This window comes from Mustela putorius, unplaced genomic scaffold (genome assembly GCF_011764305.1).
Source record: "Mustela putorius furo isolate JIRA1106 unplaced genomic scaffold, ASM1176430v1.1 tig00000281_pilon_pilon_pilon, whole genome shotgun sequence".
NCBI classification, from domain to species: domain Eukaryota; kingdom Metazoa; phylum Chordata; class Mammalia; order Carnivora; family Mustelidae; genus Mustela; species Mustela putorius.
Window position 1 is genome coordinate 13391037 of NW_025421343.1, and position 20597 is coordinate 13411633.

Below are 20597 nucleotides of genomic sequence, written 5' to 3' on the forward strand. Positions count from 1 at the left end.
ATTGCCCTGTTTAGAATAGAAATGATTTGTTTTGAGCTAGATCTGTTCTGTACTGAGGAAACATCAGCAACTCCCTATTCTCTTAGTCCTGTGTACACTCTTCTTCGCATATAAGTTGGTACATACCCGGTATGAATGTCTGCTCATGTTGGATGAATTTAGTTTGGTGAAAACTTATCACCAGCCTCACTACCACCAATGATTGTGAACTAGATAGAGATTTTGGAAAAACTGACCTTGGCATTATCAAGTAGGTGGAACTGGTCAGAAGGTCATCTTTTTCCTCTGACTCCTTTCTAACCTCCTCTTTTCTCCCAAGTATATAGTGCATGTTTTCGTTTTATTTCTTTTTAGAACCTCCTCTTAGCTGTGAGCTGGAGAGTTCTTGAAATTTGATTCACCCCAGGATTTAAAGCTCATATCTTCTCTCTCCCCAAGGAATTTTCTGGATGAGTCCCTAAGCCAAAGGTATGACTGTCTAATAGTGGAATTTCAGTCATCTGGGACACACCAGAGAAGTTGTGTTAAGAGGCTCTTCCTGGTGTTCTGTGAATTACAGAACTCGTTATCTCCATGTGTCCTGTATTTTTTTTCCCCTAAAAGTTTTACAGTTTCATATTTTACATCTAAGTCTGTGATCCATTTTGAGTTACCCTATATATAAAGCATGAAATTGAAGTTGAGGTCGATGTTATTTGATGTCTGGTTGCTCCAGCACTGTTCGTTGAAAAGGCTGTACATTCCCCATTGAATTCATTGCACTGTTACCAAAAATCACGCGGGCATATTAGTGTGGGGCTGATTGTGTTCTGTGTTCTGTTTATCCCTCTACCACTACCACGGAGCCACAATTATTGTAGCTATATAGTAATCCTTCACATTGGTGAAAAAGTTTCCTTTATTCTTTTTCAAAATTATTTAGACTCTTTTCGGGCCTTTCTTTTATGTTCACAAAGAAACTTAAACGCCAGTGTTCATAATGGCATTACTCGAAGTTGCCACAAACTGGAAACTACCAAGATGTCCTTCAATGATGAATGGTTCAAGGAACTGTGGTGCATCTACATCAGGGAACACTACTCAGCAGTGGAAGGGAGCGAATGACTAGTACATGCAACAGTGTGGATGGACCTTCGTGAAAAGATGCCGTGTAAAACAGCCACCCTTCAAACCCTACATACTACGCTATTCCACTTATCAGACATTCTTGAAACAGTACAGTCAGAGGTGGGAACAGGTCAGTGTTGTCAGGAGTTAGAGATGGGGTAGGTGATTGGGGGCCTCCCCATGAAGGGGTAGCATGAGGGAGTCTTGTAGGCATAAGACAGTTCGATGACTTGATTGTGGTTTGATGACTTGATTGACAGTTCAGTGATTGATTATACAAAGGTACACATGTGATCAAGTTTCATGCATTCTCTTCCCTCCACCCTCACCCCCACCAACAAGTGCTTGTAAAACTGGTAAAATCTTGGGGCACCTGGGTGGCTTGGTTAAGTGACTTTGGCTCAGGTTATGATCTCGGGGTCCTGGGATTGGGCCTAGCGGGAAGTCTGCTTGTCCCTCTGCCCCTCCCTCTGCTCATGCTCTCTCTCGCTCTCTAATAAATAAATAAAATCTAAAAAAAAGAACAACAACAACTAAAAAACCAACCTGGAAAAATCAGAATAAGCTCTGTGGATTGGGCCAGTGTCACTATGCTGGTTGTGATGGTTGTACTATAGTTCTGTGTGCGGGGTGTTCACATTGGGGGCGTCTGGATGAAGAGTGCCTGGAACCGCCCTATTCCTTTCTTTTCCCGTCAGTGTATAATTATTTCAAACTAAAAAGTTAAAAAGAACTCAGAAAACAATGTATGGTCTGTTTATGTTGCATCGATAATGGCAAACCTATAAAAATACAGACGTGTTGCCTCTGGAGGGAGAGCAAGTGGCTTCTTCTGGTTCTATAACATTTTATTTCCTTAAAAAATAAGAAGTAAAAATAAAAAAACAAATCTCAGGAGAACAGCGACTGTGACAGAATGTTACCATTTGTGATTTTGGGTTGATGGGTTTATTGGTTTTTAGGTTGTTCTCTGTCCTTTTTATATATTTGAAGTATTCTGTTATTTAAAAAAACGTAACAAATGCAAGAAAACCGGTAATTGTGCCAGGGTGCATACCTGTCTCCATGTTATCTTGATCTGTTCACAGAATTTATCTGAACATTTACTACTTCCTCAGTAAAACTGCTACTCACTCACAGACTTCTTGCTTCTCTCCATGAATTACTAACTCTGAGTCGGGAAGCCCAAGAATGTAATCCATCTTTTTTACTGTGACAAGCTAATTTAATTTTAATTGCGCTTTATAGTATTGCATTATGAGGAGGAACTATCTTTAATTATCTTTTGGGGGATTGTTTCTAAAGTAATATGATCTGGGGAGCTGAGACTCATCCCTTCCAAGAGTAGCCACCTGCCCGTGAGCATAAAATATTTGTGCGCAACAGTGTAAATAGATTTCCCTGCTCTTCTGACCGGCTGAGCCTGCCCTCCCCTTGAAGCAATTAAAAGAATTCCAGGTGGGTGGTTCTCCCCTTCCTGGTCCTGTTTAAAAATACAAATGTCAGTTCAGAGATCCCCCCCCCAGCCTCCAGAAAACTCCCAAGTGAGTGAGTGGCACAAGAGGGGACCAGGTTTTTCCAATCCTCATTGAACTAGTGGCTGTGTCCTTTCGAGATCATTTTTCTTGGTGACGTGTTAAACAATCTCAGGTCAGCCGGAGTCCTTAAAGGTCACCGTGGGTGTCAGGAATGCAGCCCTGACCAGAGTATGCGCTAGGCACACGGAGGCACCCTTCAGCTCATCTGGCCCAGAGCCCCATCTTGCTATTTTAAAAAAAAAAAAGGTATTCTGTTTATTTGTTGTTTGTTGGCTTCTCATTTCTACCTCTACCCCCTCAGCTTTCTCCATGCATTGCTATCGTGTGCTGCTGTTACCCACTTGGAGGTGGTGGGGGGGTACTGTGTGGTTGGCGCCCAGAGATGCCATTGAAAATGTAGAGAAGTCTTCACACTGCTCTTTGTGGAGTGGTGGCCTCCCTTCCCGTAGGCAAACCCCGGGGCTGGAGCCCTCCCGGCTGCCCAGTGGCTTTTGTGTGTGTGCAGCTTTCAGCTCCTGTCCATCAGTCTGAATGGGCCCATTCAAGGGCATTCAAGCGCCTCGGAGACCCCGGCCGCCTGGACACAATCAGCTGAGAAGGGCGCTGTGGGCCCTGCACATGAGAATGCGCCGGCTCGGCCTGCCTCCAGAAGCCCCGATTGTTCAGCAGAGCCCGGGGCCCAGGAGTGAGCCCAGAGGGGTGACGCTGGACAGCTATTTGGGGCTCATTCATTCTGTGCGCTTGGGGGCTCAGGAAGGGAGGGGTGGGAATACCTTGCAGCGAGGGAGGAATGTGCAAGCGTGGACCTGCTGGAGCTTATCTTTGGCTCTGACCTTCAGCTTTTATCTTTGTGGATCACCCATCTGATCCCCTGCTTAAGAATGGAGACCTTGCCTTTTTTGTCTCCATAGCGCTACATCCCCTAGGCTCTCAGTAAGTGCTTGTTGAATGGGTGAACCGGGTTGATGCTCCTTTTATTTAGGCCAAGGGTGCATAGATGTAGATGCACTTTACTGTTCCTTGAAGAGGCTACAGTGTCCTCTGTCCCTGGGGTACGGGCAACCTTCTGAAAGAACTGGGATCGCCTCATGTTTGCAGGGACAGTAGACTTGAGACCCTGAAGGGACAAAAGAACATTTTCAAGGCAGCAAGTGGCCGCAGAGGATCTTGTGGGCTGTCTCTGGAATCCGCAAGATCAACCAGAGGCCAGTTTGCAGGAAGGGGCAGTACCTTGGGCTGGCTTGGAACCAGTTGGTGGTGGATGCGGATTTGGGGGCATGGACTTAATCGGCTCCCTGTGGCTTGTGCCATTTGGCAGCCAGCACCCTGGAAACCCCTGGCTCTCAGCTCTGGCTTGTGTCTTCACTGTGGCTCGGGCACCCTAGGACCACACTGAGAACAGGGGGGAGTGAAAGACACAGACCAGAATGCCAAGAGGACCTGGTGTTCCCCAGCTTTGCAAAGTTGCATTTGGTGATCACAGCAGTAGTAGTGGTATTAGCTGAAGAAATAGAATCTTCCATTTACTGGGAACTGACTGGATTAAGTGCTTTCTATGTAATAATTCATTTGGCTTATGCTTTAAGCTGTTTTTACACACACACACACACACACACACGTAAAACATATGCATTGTAAGTACTTTAAACACTTCGAGGTAGGAAAGATTATTATTCCCATTTACAGATGGAATAGCTGAGGCTCAGATATAATTAAGTGGCCTTCTAAGGCTTATGGCTGAGATTTGTGGAGATAAGGGCTCAGGCTCTTTTGTGCTAAGGTGAGGGCAGCTGCAAGCATTACTCTGGGGCAGAGAACCAAGGGATTGTCATAATTTCTACCTCAGTAGCAACTAAGTGTACAAGTGGGCGAAGGGGCTGAGGGAGAGGGGAAGCAGACTCCCCGCTGAGCGTGGAGCCCAGTGCAGGGCTGGATCTGCAGACCCTGAGATCATGACCTGAGCAAAACCAAGAGTCAAGAGTCAGACATGTAGCCGACTGAACTGCTCTTAAGCTCCTGGCGGTAGAAACTAAGTTTTAAGAGAAAAGCAGAAGGGGAAACACACACCTTTATTGGGACCATGGTGTTAAAAAAGAGGAATCTTAAGCAGACTTTCAGAGCCTCACAATTCAGCTGGGGAAGTGAAACAACATAGACGCTTTGCAAACTGCCCTCAGACAGAGGGGTGGTGGCATCTGTGCTGAGGACAGCAGGGCAAGAGGTTTCCCCCACCACCTGGGGAGGTGGTCACCATCCCACTGGGACAGATGCATGGCCCTCAGAGGTGTTGATTTGCTCCATGGCTCATGGAAGGATGGGGATCCACTTAATGTGTTGCCGGCTTCTAACATCAGACCCCTCTGCCTCTCTCGAAAGCACTGGCACAACGCAAGGACTTCGAGACAAATGTCCTGTCCTAGCTCAGATTGGGCCAAGTCACGGGACTGGCTGTGAAATGGCGTGGCCCATGCAGAGGCGTACGCAACACATGAAGCAGAGTGTGTGCTTGGTCCCCTTCTGGGGCATGCATCAGAAGTTGATCTCTGCCCTGGGTATGGCCAACTTCCTACAAAGGGACATGGCTCCCTCTTCAGCTGCAGAGAGCAAAGCTATACCTGGGGAGCAGACAAGAATTTTCAACTCCAGACCACAAAGAGAAAGCATGTTGTAGCATGGAACTTGGCGTAGTTTTGTTTTTACTGTGGTTCCAGAATCCCTTTCTCCTCTGCCTTGGAGACCTGGTGCTAGATGCGTGGACCAGTGTTCTTGCCACCACAGGGCTATGTGGGTCCTGTCCCCGGTGGCCGCTGCAGCCTCGGGAGTCTCTCTTCAGAGACTCTGCCACCCTCACACCTGGGGGACTATTTCAGCCTCGAGAACATGGGTCAGACAGCCAGTGACAAGGTGTGTTTTCTGCCAGCCTCACTTATAATTCTGGAAACATTGGAAAGACCTTGAGCAAATGACTCAACCACTCCAGACTTGGCTGTTTCAACTACAAAATGGGGATAACCGTAGACACGGCGGGGGAGGGGAGCTTCGTAGAGATGACACAAGTAAGACACACAGACCTAGTAAGGACTCAGTGAAATGAGTTTCAGTTTTTTCAGTTGAATGGACTGTGTTTAGGGCTGGGAGAAGCTGAGGGTTATTATAAGGACCCTACTGGCTGACCGCTTTCAATATATCAAGCAGTTGGGCTAAGATGCCCTTGGCGTCTCTGCCCTTTTATCCTCATGGGTGATGGGGGGTGGAGCCCAGATAGGACAGTGACTTGTCCAGTCTGGATGGACATGTCTGGAAACTGGGAAGTTAATTCCTAGCAGTGTTCAGCCTGGACTGAATCCCAGACCATGGGTTTGTTCTTTTTTTCCCTCTCTCTGTCTCTGAAGGACATCATTTGGACAGTTGGCGACAGTTGAATAAAGTCTGTAGATTGGATGATAGTATTGTGTCGATGTGAACTTTCTGATTAGGCCAATAACCTGGTAATGTAAGAGAATGTCCATTTTTAGGAGATGTATACTAAAGTATTTAGAGGTAAAAGGTATCATGTGTGCAACTTAGTCTCAAATGTTCAGAGAATAAACTATATGGAGAGAGAGAGGACAGGTTAAATGTTAACATTTGGGGTGTTTAAGTAGATGGAACCCATTTTACTCTTGCTATTTTCCAGTAGGACTGAAATTATTTAAAACAAACCTCCCCTCCCCCCCAAAAAAACCTCATCTGGGGGCACCTGGCTGGCTCAGTTGGTAGAGCATGTGACTCCTATCTCAGGGTCATGAGTTCAAGTCCCAGGTTGGGCATGGAGTCTATGTCAAACCAACCAACCAACCAATCAACCAATCAACAGACCCTCATCTGGTTAGGGCCATTTGAAATAATAGCAGGAGGATGTCAGAGTCATTGGAGAGCAGACCTGTGATCAAGATGGTGTTCCTAGCAACTTCTGCCCATGTGTGGTCATGGGGGGAGGTCCATGTGAAAGAGTGGAGTGTGGGCGGCTCTCAGGAGTGGAGTGAGATAGACCATCTGAGTGAAGAAGGGAGGAGTGGGTGGGTAAACTGAGAAGAGGGCTGAGAAACAGGAAGGAGTACTCTGGCAATGGTGTGGGCAGGCAACGGGAGAACCTGGGGGCTGCCTGCAGACTCGGCTCTAACTTGGGCCTTGGAGAGTGAAACTGTAGGAGAACCAGGCCGGGTTCTGATGGGCAGGGCAGTGGCTGGGTGGTTCAGAAGATCCTAGGAGGGTGTATGGGACCCCAGGGTGCCTTAAGACCGGTCAAACTTTAAGAGTAGGGTGCAGAATGTGGGCTCCCAGGTGCCCTTGAACCCAGGGCAAAGAGCCTGTGTGATTTACACAGCTAGCATCTGCTGGGGCCATATCACAGTGGATACCTTGGGAGTGCACTGTGTTGGGGTAGCCAGGAGGAAACCCCTGGCAGGAGATCTGGGGCTGAATCCTCCTCAGGCCCTTGGGGGTGGCAGCAGGAGGCTCCTGCTGGCAATGGAGTCTCTGTTGCGACGCCTTCTGTGTTCAAGCACCCTAGTTCAAGTTTAGTCACTCCACTTTATCTGAAAGTAGCACATGAATGGTTTTTGTTGCAAAAGATTCAAATCAAATAGAAGGAAGGGGCCAGCAGCCTCCTCCAGCCCCAGCCCTCAGTCCCATCCCAGAGGTAACAGGTGTGGACAGCTCCCTACGGTCCCTCTTCAGATCTCTGCAGTTTCATGTTTGCAGAAGGGCTGGGCTTGTGGGCTCTGGAGCCAGACTTCCTGGGTTCACGAACCACTGCCTACAAACTTTGTAACTTGGGGCACTTGACCTACCGTCATCGAAGCCTGCATTCCCTCATCTGTAAAATGAGATTGATTAATCCTACAAACCTCATGGGGGTCTTATGGACACTGAATTAGCACATTGAAAAGTAATCAGAACAGGGCCTGGCATGCAGTAACTGCTCAAGAAATGGTAGCTGTCCTTATTTATTGATACATAAGGACCTATTTTTGTTGTTGTTAAAAAACAAGTCCTACTCCGTTTTCATCAGTAGGGTTCTTAGTTGCAAACAATAGCTCTCTCAACTGGCTGAGAGCCGCAGAGAAGGCATTTCTTGAAAGGACATCAGGGTGGTTCCCAGACTTGCTGAGGAAGCCATAGACTCAGTCTGTGGAGACCAGGCAGCAGCCCAGACGACAGCCGCCACCACCGTTATGGCACAAAACCAGACCGATGCCCTGCTGCAGTTAATATTACCAGCATTTGTGGCCCCCAGCAGGAGAGGTGGACCCTGTCTCCCACCAGGACTTGAAAGGGGCAGGGATTCCTAGATATGGGGAGGAGTTCAGATGCCAGGGGCCAGTGTCTTCCTGAATAGTCTGTTGTTTGCCCGAGTTGTTGTCTGCAGAGATACACTAGCCCAGTCTTTTTTCGGGTTTGTGTAATATTCCCAAGAGGATCTTGACTTACACGCACTTAGTGATGAACTTGTAGGTTGTTTATGTTTCTTGCCCTGTTGCTTCTTGCCCCACCAAACACACTTGTACATGTATCTTGACAGCAGAGTGGCTTTTCTGTTGGGTGGATTCTTAGAGATGGAAGAGTATACATGTATTCTTTTCATTATTGTTGAAGGTGATATTTCTTATATTCTGTGGACATTGAAAGACATTTTTAATATAAGTAATTGCCACTTTAAGGAGTTTTTTAAAAATCATGATAAAATACACGTTACATACTATTTTACTATCTTAACCTTTCCTGTGTGTATAGTTTGGTTACTATCTTTGCACTGTGGGCAGCTATCTGTCTCCACCCTCTGTCTCCAGGACTTTTTTCATCTTCCCACACTGAAATTCTGTCCCCACTGAACAGCTCCCTCTTCCTCCTTCCCCTGGCAACTCCCTTGCTACTTTGTGTCGTTATGAATTTGACGGGCAAGCAGTGGTTAGAGTTTTCTCCCCAAAGTCATCCACACCAGAGTGATTGCAGGAGGGCTGAGGGATGATTTTGTTGGGGAACTTGAACATCTCTGAAGCGGGGCGGGGTGGGGGGGGGTTGGGGGGGGTGTAAGGAGTGGAGACACCGCTGTAGGCGACCACTCGGGTTTTTTGAGCATCTGCCACGTGCCCGGTGCCCTGCCCTGCTCTGTGCAGTCCTTCCTTCCTGCGGCAGCTGGTGCCTCAGCGTCACCACGAGAACTCTGACAACTCGGGATGCCGGGGCCAGGCCCGGAGTGGGCCCCACTCATCGGGACTTTGTAAGGCTTCAGGTGATTGCAGTGTGACGGCCAGGTGAGGAACCCCTGCTCTGGAGGCCAAATGCCCTTAATTGCCACCTCCCATGTGGTTTAGGGATTAGGATCATTCCTAATTTCAGGTCTGAGAAAGTGTGACTCAGCCGGTGTCCCACCTCCTGGCCCAGACCCCCTACTGCAGAGATTTCACGGCTGCCCCCGTGGATGGAGAGGGGAAGCAACAGGCACCCCCCCCCCACACACACACATTACCCCCCCCCCCCACACACACACACAGAGGCGGCTTCTCTGTCTTCCTTGGTCCCCTGCTGCCTCCTGGTCTCATCCACCTGCTTTCAGATTATTTGAATACAACCTCTCTCGTCTCCCTGCTCGGGGTTTGCTCTGCCTAGAATGTTGTTACCTTCACCCCTCAAGATAATTTCCACTCATCTGCCCCACTCTAAATTAGGCCCTCTGTTCTTTTTCCTTCATACTGCTGGAAACACTATGCAATGATAAGTTGTCTGTTTTGGTTCCCCAGTGACTGGCGTGCAGTAAGTTAGAGATGCATGAGTGGGAAGAAGGCAGTAAGGAGCAGGAGCACACACAGTTGGGAAAGTCCGGAGAACTCCCTGCTCCCACAGATGGGCCTTAAGAGCAGACATGAAAGCAGCCTGTCTTTTCAGAGGCAGATGGGGAGCTTGGAACAGTTGGCTGTGATCTTGGTCAGAGTTAAGGTCACCTTCTGAAAGTGGGGATGACAGGCAGTGGAGCTAGGATTGTGACTCGCGGGCCCCTTCATGTCAGAGTCTCCCAGAGAGCCTGACCCCTAGTGCTGCTGGGCCCAGCCCAGACTTGGATGGAACTGGTGCTGGCAGGTGGGAAGACAAGGCTGTAGCAAGGCTGTAGCCGACTGACCTGGGCTGGAAGGTCAGAGGGGATGGAGCTGAAATGCCTTAGCAGGAGCTGGGTGCAGGGTCTGGGTTGAATCTGCTATGGCTTGTGCAGCTGGGCACCCTCAGCCAGACCACAGAGCCCTCCCTGGACGGTGAGCAGGTGACATCAGAGCCTCTGCTATGGGTCATGCTTTGGGAGTTTCTCGAATGTTGGACTTGATTTTTTTTTTTAATAATTCATTTTACTATGTAAAAATGTGCAACCAAAATAAAATATGTCTGATTAAATACCTCACCTTTCAACATACCGGAGACTAATTTTGCACTGCGTGGAGCCACCACGGTGGCTCACACTGGGGCAGCTAAGTCCCCTCTTCACTTCCATTTAGGCTGGAATTCTTACAATAAGGTCAGTATTGATTAGGAAGCTTGTAGCCACACCCCCGGCTTGTTAAATATTCAGGCATGCGTATAGTCTGCTCTCCTGCCGTCTCGCAGACCCATCATGCAGACCTGCGCTGGTGCTCTGGGTGGGCCTGTCTTGGGGTGTCTTCCTAGCTTCGTGGCCAGTTTAGTAATGTGTGAATTGTTCCTTTGTGGAAGTGTCTTGTGATGATGGGTGGTTCCATTGCAGGGTTTGAATGGTTTGGTTTCTGTGTGATAAAGAGACAAGCAGTTGTGTGGGAAGGGCAGTGTTGCCTAGTGGTTCAGGGTGTGGAGACTGGGCGTGACTCCCAGCTCGACCACATGCTACCTGTGTGGCCTTGGGCAAGTCACCTCACCTCTCTGCGCCTCCTTTTCTTCATTTATTAAATGATAATAGCATTGTGAGTTTACATGAGTACAGGTAACATGCTTAGAAAAGAGTCTACCAAGTAACTATTACTGTCTAAGAATTTTCCATTGTTGTTTCTAGTGTTGCTGTCATTGTAATGATTGCAATTTGAAACAAAATTGTGTTTATGCATTCTCAGAGTATATTGCCTCCAAGGGGACCACACAAAAAAATCTAGCTATGACAATGGTGCATGGCCCTCCATAGGGTACTTGAAGAGAGACACAGTGTATCTATGGTATTGAGATTTCATTGAGTGGGGAGAGCACAAATAGGCAGAAAAGTCTATCACATACTCCTTAAGGTGGGCAATAATGAAAGAAAGGCTGAGAAACCCTGATTTCACAAAAGACTATCCTGAGATCAAAAGGCAGTCTCCTGAGGGGGCACCTGGGTGGCTCAGTGGGTTAAGCCACTGCCCTTGGCTTGGGTAATGATCTCGGGGTCCTGGGATCGAGACCTGCATCAGGCTCTCTGCTCAGCGGGGAACCTGCTTCCTCCTGCCTCTCTGCCTACTTGTGATCTCTCCTTCTCTCTGTCAAATAAATTAATAATATCTTAAAGAAAAACAAAAACAAAAAAACAGAAGGCAGTCTTCTGAAAGCCTGTTAGCATTTGCTACCACTTCCTGTCGAAATCAAGATGTTCCCCAGTCCTCTGCAATTAAAAACAAAATTCAAAAATACATCACAATACGAGGTGGCTGTTACAAGACAGCTCTCGGCTACAACCAGGGAATTCAGGGTGCTGCGAAACACCTTTGTTCTTCTCATTGATTTACCTGATTTTTAGGTCAATGATTTGCATGCTCATAACAGAAAAGGTGCCCCTGCCCAGGTTGTGGCCAGCCTCCCGGGTGTGCTGGGCGGCCAGCGCTGTGTCTCCAGCAGATTTGGTGGCAGGTATGGGCTCTGGAGAGGCAGCTGCCTGCATGAGCACTGGACAGGGTAGCAGAGGTGGAGAGCGGTGTGCGGGGGTCTTGCAGGGTTGTGAGGAGGTTGATGGCACTCCTCAGCAAAGGTTCAGGCCTCCTCTCATTCCGCGTGACAAAAGACAAAGACCCTCTTGATGGCCACAAAGGCTGGTAGAGGGACTGAAGCCCCCAGATGGGGGTACAAGCTTGAAAACCAAAGCAACTTGACCAACAACCTTCGGTTATAGTCACGTGGCCTCTCCATTACTCCTGAATTTCCCGTTTGGGGTTTTATTAGCTTGTAGTCAAAGGCGACATTGTGAAGAAACCCAGATTAGAATTCCGCTTATAAAACAGCTGAGAGAGGGAGAGAGGGATGGAGAAGCCAGGGAACTGCCCTAAAAGTCGTTGAGAAGTTACTCCAGAGAATCAGAACCCAAACGAGCCGTCTCTGTGTGTTCCTGTGTTCCGTGCAAGTGCAAGTAGGGAAGGGGCTGTGAGCGGGACCCCGGGAAGAGGTGGAGGTAGCTTCCTCCTTTCTGGTCTTGAGCCTGGAGAGTCCTCTGATCTGGGAAGAATTTCCCACGGCCAGTGGCTAGGTGGAGGCCCGGACAGCCTCCCACAAACATACTAATGAACAACACGCACTGGCCATGACTTTGCCAATTGGAAACAGCTTTGGGGCCCCAACACGAACGGGGAGCCTAATGCAGACCTGACGGGGGTTTCACCGGCTTATGGGAAAATAATGAATATCAGATAAACATGTTCCACATAAGTGAGCGCTTTGGGGTAGCTTACCTGAGACAGGGAGGCGGAATAAACCTCTTCTTCCCAGCCCTGGAAAGAGAACAGGTTTGTTTGGGGGAGGCCGGGTGGGGCGCGGGAGAGGGGTGGTTCCATTTTACCAGATCGGAAGGTGAAGACCTTGTGCCTGAGAGTTTGCAGGGTCCCCTGGCTGAGGCTGCAGCCAGCCTTCCTGTTCCTCACACCGTGGCCTGTGGCTGTTCTGCTGGTTCAAGTTGGAGTCCTAGGTTCCCAAGGACGAAATCGTAATCTGATCCCCACCCCCACTCACTCTGGTGACCTCAGTGTGCATCTTAGCCATTTTGTACTCCAGATTCTTGGTCTATAAAATGGCAACATGCTGATCTTTTTGCTGATCCCCGCCCCCCCCCACCTTTTTTTAATGTGGAAGAGACCATAAAATGAAATTCCAGTTCTAACAGCCAGAGATGGCGAGCCACCTAAAATTTTGTCCATCTCATGTTTATGAGAAAGGATAAAATAACAGATATCTAAACCAACACCAGGGACTCTTTTAAAAGCTCAAATTTTAGGGCAGTAGTTCTCAGTTCTGGCTGCATGTTAGCATCAACTGTGTTTTTTTGAAAGTTCTCCCTGGGTGATTCTGATGGGCAGCTGGGGCTGGGAGTCGTCATTCGGGGTATGCCAGTTGGATGTAAAGATTTCAGGCCTTATTCGCAGAAATATTGGGCCAGAGCGTTTTTCCTTTTCTTGCTTTCTGTCACGGCTTAAAAATACATCCGATTTATTTATTTAATTGAGATCTAATTCACATCCTATAAACTTCACGCCTTTATGAAAGCGAACCGGGGTTTGAGTACCCTCGCAGAATGACGCAGCTGTCACCGTCACCTCACCCCAGAATACTTTATCACCCCCAGAAGAAACTCATCTCTGCTAGCATGCCCTCTCTTTTACCTTCTTCCTCCAACACCAGTGACTGCTAATCTACTTTTTGTCTCTGTGTAATTGCTAGTTCTGGACATTCCGTGTAAGTGGAGTCACAGAACGTGTGCCCTTTTGTGATCGGCTTCTTTCACTTAGCACTATTTTTCCAAGGTTTCTTCGTGTTACAGGGATAATCAGGTTTAAATAATTTTCTATGGCTGAGTAATAGTCCATCGCATGGATGTACATCTTATCTACTCATCTGTCAATGGACAATTGCGGTGTTCCCACTTTTTTACTGTTATGAATGGTCTTGTTATGAGCATCTGTGCACAAGTTTTTGTATGAAAATAGACCCATATTTTCAGTTTTTGTGGGCCTGATGAGTGGAATTGCTGGGTCAGACGGGAAGGCGGTGTTTAAACATTTGAGGAATTGGCCATCTTTTTTCCAGAGTCGTTCACCATGTTCTGTTGCTGCTAGCTGCTAGCAGCGTGCGAAGGGGGCATGACTGTCACTCCGGCCTCCAGCTGGAGGCAGGAGGTAAGGCGTGTATTAAAGTCTTCGTTTTCCTGCCACGGAGGTACCACCACTCTGTTGGACCGACTGCCCACTAAAGGTGGAGTATTTCACGTCTTGAGATGCCGGATTCGTGAGCAGATAGATGTTATGCACATGCCCTCTGGGGGAATTGATGGGTCCCAGAAGCCTTTGTGGGCAGCAGGCAGGAGTGCCTGTCCGCTTCTGTCCTTTCTTCTGGTTTGTTCATATAAGGTTTTCTACGTGATTTTCTTCCCTCGTGTGCATTTTTAAAACTGGATATTATGTAAAAATTAAATCACTACCTCAGTTGAATCCTGGGGATTGAGAAGCCATTGATACAGACTGTCATCTAGTAGGCTGCTTTCTTCAGAGTTCTGTTGCTAAGAACTGACCTGCAGTTCTTTTCTTGGCGTGATGTTCGTCTGTCATTCACAGCTGACCTTTTATTATTGACCAAGATAGACTGTTCCAAATTGATGGTCCAGCTGCTTAGGGACATCACCTCTCACTTGTTGGGCTCTGTATCCTGCCTGGGAGGGCTCTGGGCAGTGGCCTCTGGGGAATATGAGGTTACATGGCCCCAGGGCGGTCTCTGGGACTGGTCTGTTGGGATGCCATCCACCTTGTGGGGGAGTTAGTGGCTGTTCCTCTACCCACCCAACACTGATCTTGCCATCTTGGTGGCCCTTTTATCCCTGAGACCTTTTTGTGTTTGTTTTTGCCCAGAGAGGCTCTGCAGTCCTCCATGGCCCTGTGGACTGGGTGCCCTCAGAATGTGTCAGTGGGTTAATGGTTTTGTGCCAAGTTCAGACTCTCATAGAAGATGGTTAAGGTAATAATGCAAAAAGATCTGTGAACAATCTTGGTTTTGCCTGCATTTGGGGGACAAGACAATATTCCCTCTTACTGATTAACCCAATTATGAACTGCCAAGTCCTGGGCTTCTGGAGGGTTCACTCTTGATCAGTTATTGTTGCACTTCATTTTCTGGAAAAAGTCAGTTCCAGAGCCTGTAATCCTTCAGCTAGCATCTGGCAGATTCTGGGTTGAGAGTGGGATCTACGCAAAACCAGGCTATCAAAATCTTGGCTAACTGAGGCCCTTTCATCTCATTAAACTTGTTTTAAAGGATCTTTTATGGGCTGGGAGCTGTTCTTGGTGCTGGGAATCTAGAGATAATGCCTCCCTTCAAGGAGCTTACAGTTCAGTAAGGAGGCCCTCATTTATTGTACTCAATTTTATAATTTTAGCAGGAAAAAATAAACCCAGGACACAAAGTTTGATAAGATGTTTTGTTCTAGTGGAAAAGAAAATAGGCTTTTAAAGATTTGCCTTTAAGGGGTGCCTGGGTGGCTCAGTGGGTTAAGCCTCTGCCTTCAGCTCAGGTCAAGATCTCAGGGTCCCGGGATCGAGCCCTGCATTAGGCTCTCTGCTTGACAGGGAGCCTGCTTCCCCCTCTCTCTCTGCCTGCCTCTCTGCCTACTTGTGATCTCTCTGTCTCTGTCAAATAAATAAGTAAAATCTTAAAAAAAAAAGAAAAAGATTTGCCTTTAAGACAATGTCCATAAATCCAGTCTCCTGACTGTGAACAATTACTCCACTCTGCGATCAGAAATGCCATTTGGAACGACAGTGTGAAGGAGCTCCATGGTATTCTGGTATTCATGGTATTAAACAAAAATGTTTAAGTTACGTTCATTCCTCATACTAAGGTTTCTCAGATACTTAAGAAGCATCCTCACTGATGCAGTACCAAAGGGGGATTTCAACCCATATTTTAAAATTAATTTTAGGGGGCGCCTGGGTGGCTCAGTGGGTTAAGGCCTCTGCCTTCGGCTCAGGTCATGATCCCAGGGTCCTGGGATCTAGCCTCGCGTCGGGCTCTCTGCTCAGTGGGGAGCCTGCTTCCGCCTCTCTCTCTCTACCTGCCTCTCGGCCTGCTTGTGATCTCTGTCTGTCAAATAAATAGATAAAATCTTTTAAATAAATAAATAAATAAAATTAATTTTAGTACTCTTTTATAACTGGTATGGGAAGAAAAACTTGTTTGTTCCTTGCTTCTATGAATCTTGTAAGCAGGGTTGATGCATGATCCTTACTATGATTTAGGTCTAGAATGTACCACCTGCCAGGCTCACAGCACCTTGGTGAAGAGGACAGGTGTGGTCTGACTCCTGTCTTCTGTGTCATTTTCTTCCTTATTCACAGCCATCAAGCTCTTCCCACCTTGGACCTTCCCTTGTGCTTCCCATTCACCCTATTCTTCATGTGGATAACCCCCTCCCAGCCTCCACGTCACTTTCTCTAGAAGACTTCCCTGGTCCCCTCATCTTAAAGAGCGCTCACCTCTTCCTGTTCTCATAGCTCCTGCCTTTTCTCCTCTGGCACTTGTCTTCTATTCACACACATCTGCCAGGTATCTGTCTCTCCAGGAACAAACACCAAGTCTAGTCTCGAGCCCTGTTCACAGAACGTCCATCATGGCATCTCCATCATGGTTGGCATTTACTAAATGGGTAGATACCCGGGTAAACGGGCAGTCTGTTGGGCAGTTTGGCAGGTGGGTGGGTTCCTTGCTTGAACAGCTACTTGAGCACGGTGACACGGCAGACACTTTCAAGGGACTGGCTGGGCATGTAGCAATGAATCAAATGTCACTTCTCCAGTTGCTTACCTTCTAGATAGGGGGAGAGACAGTGAACAAACACACAGTGTATCGGGTGGTGATAAAGAAAATAAAGCAGAGTGAGGCCCAGAGAGAGTAAAGGTCAGGATGCCTTACACACAGGTGTCAGGAAAGGTCTCACGGAGGTGAGATTGGAGCAGAGACCTGAAGGAAGTGAGGGAGTGAGCCATATCTAATTCATCACAGAAAAGCTAAATTCCTACCATTCCTTGTTTTCAGAGTGATTTCTAGGTATGTGTTTATCTTGTCACATAAGCAGTGTTAGTTTTTGCCACCAGCCTGGAGCTGAATACCCCAGTCCACTGGAGGCGGACTGGAATGGTAGGAGCTGCCTTTTTATGGAAGAGACAGTTCCAGAAAGCGGTGGGGGTGGTGGTGGCGGCAATGTTTGTGGTCCACATTTTTTTTTTTAAAGATTTTATTTATTTGATAGGCAGAGATTCCAACTAGTCAGAGATGTAGGCAGGGAAAGAGAGGAGGAAGCAGGCTCCCTGCTGAGCAGAGAGCCCGATGTGGGGCTTGATCCCAGGACCCTGGGATCATGACCTGAGCTGAAGGCAGAGGCTTTAACCCACTGATCCACCTAGGGACCCCTGTGGTCCACATTTTTAATCTTCAGTTTGTTTTTTATTATCTTGAAGAAGTGATAGATCACAGAATTCTGACCCCTTCCACCGCCACCTTAGGAGTCAATATGAAATTAAGAAGAGCAAGGTGACTTTTCAGAATATTCTGGGCTTTGCATGTCATTAATATCTTTCTCCTCCAAATCTTTTATAGAATTTTACAGCCATCATTGAGTCACAGGGACAAATATTTCTCTTAATCTAAAAAGCGCCCCCATTAAAACACAGTGTCTCGTTATGCGAGTTTTCTCCAGGTGAGACAAGTGAATATGTATGTATCTGGTGGGAAAGCAGGTGAGCCATGCAGGAAGGGCCTGGACTGTGAACAAGGCCATAAATCCCTGGACGCAGCCCAAGGAAGAAGGCAGTTTGAGACTCTAATGTCGGGCCCACAGGAGGATGGAAACCCAGGTGGCATCTTTACCTTCCTTTGCTTGAGGCTGTGGCCTGGGTTACACAGGAGGCTACTGGCGCTTGCTTGTCCTGCGTGAGTGCCTGAATGAGACCGGAGGGCTCAGTTGGATACTCTGTAACCCTTTCCATCTCCCATTGTTTGGGGGTGGGGTGGCCATGCCAGGGGTTGTAAAGGCCTGCTTTTCTTCCTTTGATCTGCCCATTGCCTATGCTCCTAGGAGGATCTGCTCCAATATCTGATCGGGCCTCTTGGGTCAGAGGAGGGAGTGGGGAACTATGATAAGGTCACTCAGAGGCATCAAACCCTCAGAACCGTCAGGACAGTGATTCTCAAACTATAGTCTCTGGACCCCGGCTTCATAGTCATCCTGGGTGCTGGGTGCTTGCTGAAATCCACATTCCCGGGTCACCCCGGGGCGTCTCATTGACACCCAGGGCTGACTTGGGGAGGAGGCCCAGGGAATGGGGAGCAACCCCTTTGCCTAGAAACCTGCTACAGATACTGTAACTTCGGATTTTAAAATGACCCCCCCCCCCCGAAATGGCCTGTATGCACATTCCCAAGGAGACCAGTTGAGCAGACAGGGAGCTCAGTCAGAATGTTAATGAATGAGGAAACTGTCCACCTTCTTTGCAAGGATCTATATTTGAGATATGGGTGTCTCTTAGTAGTAACCCAAGGCAGCATTTGAGTCTCCATAGACTTAAAATCCTGGAGAAGGGGGGGATCTGGAAGGGCCTGTCCTAGGTTATGCCCATGGGGATAGGACATGATCTTCACAGGTCATGTTGATGCACCAGTACGTTTTGAGCCCCAGCCCTGTATCAGGCCTCCTGGGGGGGCACTCCCCATGATCTGATCACTACTGGCTTATTATAATGACCTCAGCTCTGCCTCTTTCTTGCCTCCTTGGTCTCCTGTCCTGCCTGCGCCTTCCCCATACATGCTGTGTCTTCCCATTGCCGTCGCAGCTTCTCCTGGGAACTTTCCGCCCTGCTGGCGAGGCCTTGGGCCTAGCACAGCTGTAGTCCCTCTCTGGCACCCTAATATTTCTCCGGACAGCAGGGATCTCTAGCACTGCCTCAGGGTCATTGCCAAGTTGACAAGATAGACTAGAAGTGCAAAGGGCTAGGAAGGGAGAGAGCAGGGTTGCATTGGTACAGTAGCCAAGACAATAAAGATTGGAAAACAACTACTGTTTACCTGGAAAACCCTAGAGGATCAAGTGAAAACCCACCATACACAATGAGACATAGTCAACGCAGGAACAGTTTTCAGTAAGCCATCGAAGGAAGCATCTGATGACCGTGTGGAGGGCTGGGTTCATCCGGGCCGTTTTCAACCCCTTGTCCTTGTCTAGTAGGACCTCTCCCTTTCCTGGAGGATGATAATGGAGCAGCAGGTTGGGGTTTTAAACAATAATCCCACTTCTGGAGTGCTTGCCTTGTGCCAGACCTGGTTCTACGCATGTTTTTGAACTAATAAAATCCTCACACCAGCCCTGGGAGGCAGGGACTACTAGTGAGTACCAGGCTCGTCTTCCTCATTTTTAAGTAGGAACACGGAAGTGTGGAGAAGCCAGAAGACGGTCCTGAGGGAGGCACGGCTCGGGAATGGTAGAGTCTAGGATTCTGCACAAGGCTTCACCAGCGTAGGACGGCCTCCTGCCACACAGCATGATGGGTTTACTCCCAGCTCTGCTCCTTCACTTTGAGGGCAAACCTCACACATGAGAAGGGATTTGGTAAACATTGTCAGATAAGCTTGTACTTCTAGTGCAGTTTTCAGGCTTCAAGACAGCCAACAAGAGAGCTCAGAGAATTCAGTTAGCCCAGGATCCAAGTACTTTATTATTTTCTGAGAGCCTTTGAAACATAAACAGTCCCCTCATTAATTAATGAGGAATTGATTTTCCTGCCTGGAACCACCGAGAGAGCAGATCAACAGTTATTTCCATTCTGTTCCACGAGCTGTGACTTTAGGTCAGAGACTAAACCCCTCCGAACGTCCCCATCTTCATTCGTTTAAAAAGAGGCTAGATCACTATAACCAGACTCAACGGGTCCTTGTGACGATTAAACTAGCTTGTACGTGGAAGGACCTGGCACATAGTAGGGTCTCTGTGAAGGTAAGTCTCTCCCCTGTTCTACCAGGATGACATGAGGCTGTGAAGGGTTTCACAAAACATGATGACTCCTAAGACCCACTCCTTGCCCTCCATTAGCTTCTCATTTAGGTAGGAGGGGCTGTCTGAAACCGCAAACATTTAAACCCTAATTCCAGGACTGGAAGGAAAGCCCTCACCTAACAGTGCCTGAGCAGATGCCTGAGGCTCTGTTGAGAGCGCCCGTGATCTGCGCCTGTGATCTGTGCCCGTGATCTGCGCCCATGATCTGCGCCCGCTGACCCAGTCTCCTTTCACTTGTGGCTTGGGGCTAAAACAGTGATCTCACAAAGTTAAAAAATATCATGTAAAAATCTAGCATCCCTTAAGAAAAAAAAAGAGGTATAGAGGTTCTCCGAGGTGTGCCAATGCTGGGCTTAAGCTCCTGGTGGTAACAGTCTGCAGCGTCCCCTCTGATGGGCTGGGCTCAAACCCTGGTTGTGCCCCTCAGCAGTGGACATGATCTTCAGCCAGTCACCTGGCCTCTCTGTACCTCTGGGCAGTGCCAGTGCCTCTCGTGTAGTCTTGCTGTGAGGATTCAATGGTTAGTCCATGTGAAAGGCCCAGGCACAGGGCCCCCTGCTAGGACACACGCGATAATTATTATTGTGGCTGCTGTTGTTATCATGACTGCATTCCTCCTGGCCCTGGGATGCCTTCCTGTGTTTGACCTATGGTTCTGAGGAAGGCTTATCGGAGCCTGGGGTCTGGACGGTGTTTTGTAAGGATCTGTATATTGAAGAGTCTGAACTGAAAGAGGGAGAAGAGAAGACGGGGCGAGGGACCTACAGGAGTAGATGTAGGGAGGTGGGAAAGTGGGGGTACTTCGTACAGATGCATGTGGTCTTCTTGTTTCTGTTGAGTGTTTTCTCACATGTTTCCATGTGAGCTGCAGATAGGCTTGGGCCTGGGTACAGGTCAGTATCTTCAGCCCTGGA

The 20597-nt window shown here is 48.1% G+C and overlaps 1 protein-coding gene across 2 annotated transcripts in view; it reads left to right on the forward strand.

Moving 5' to 3' along the window:
* Positions 1 to 20597, forward strand: part of TCF7L1 (transcription factor 7 like 1) — a 154335-nt gene that overhangs the window by 50353 nt on the left and 83385 nt on the right. The gene's annotated exons all lie outside the window — the stretch shown is intronic.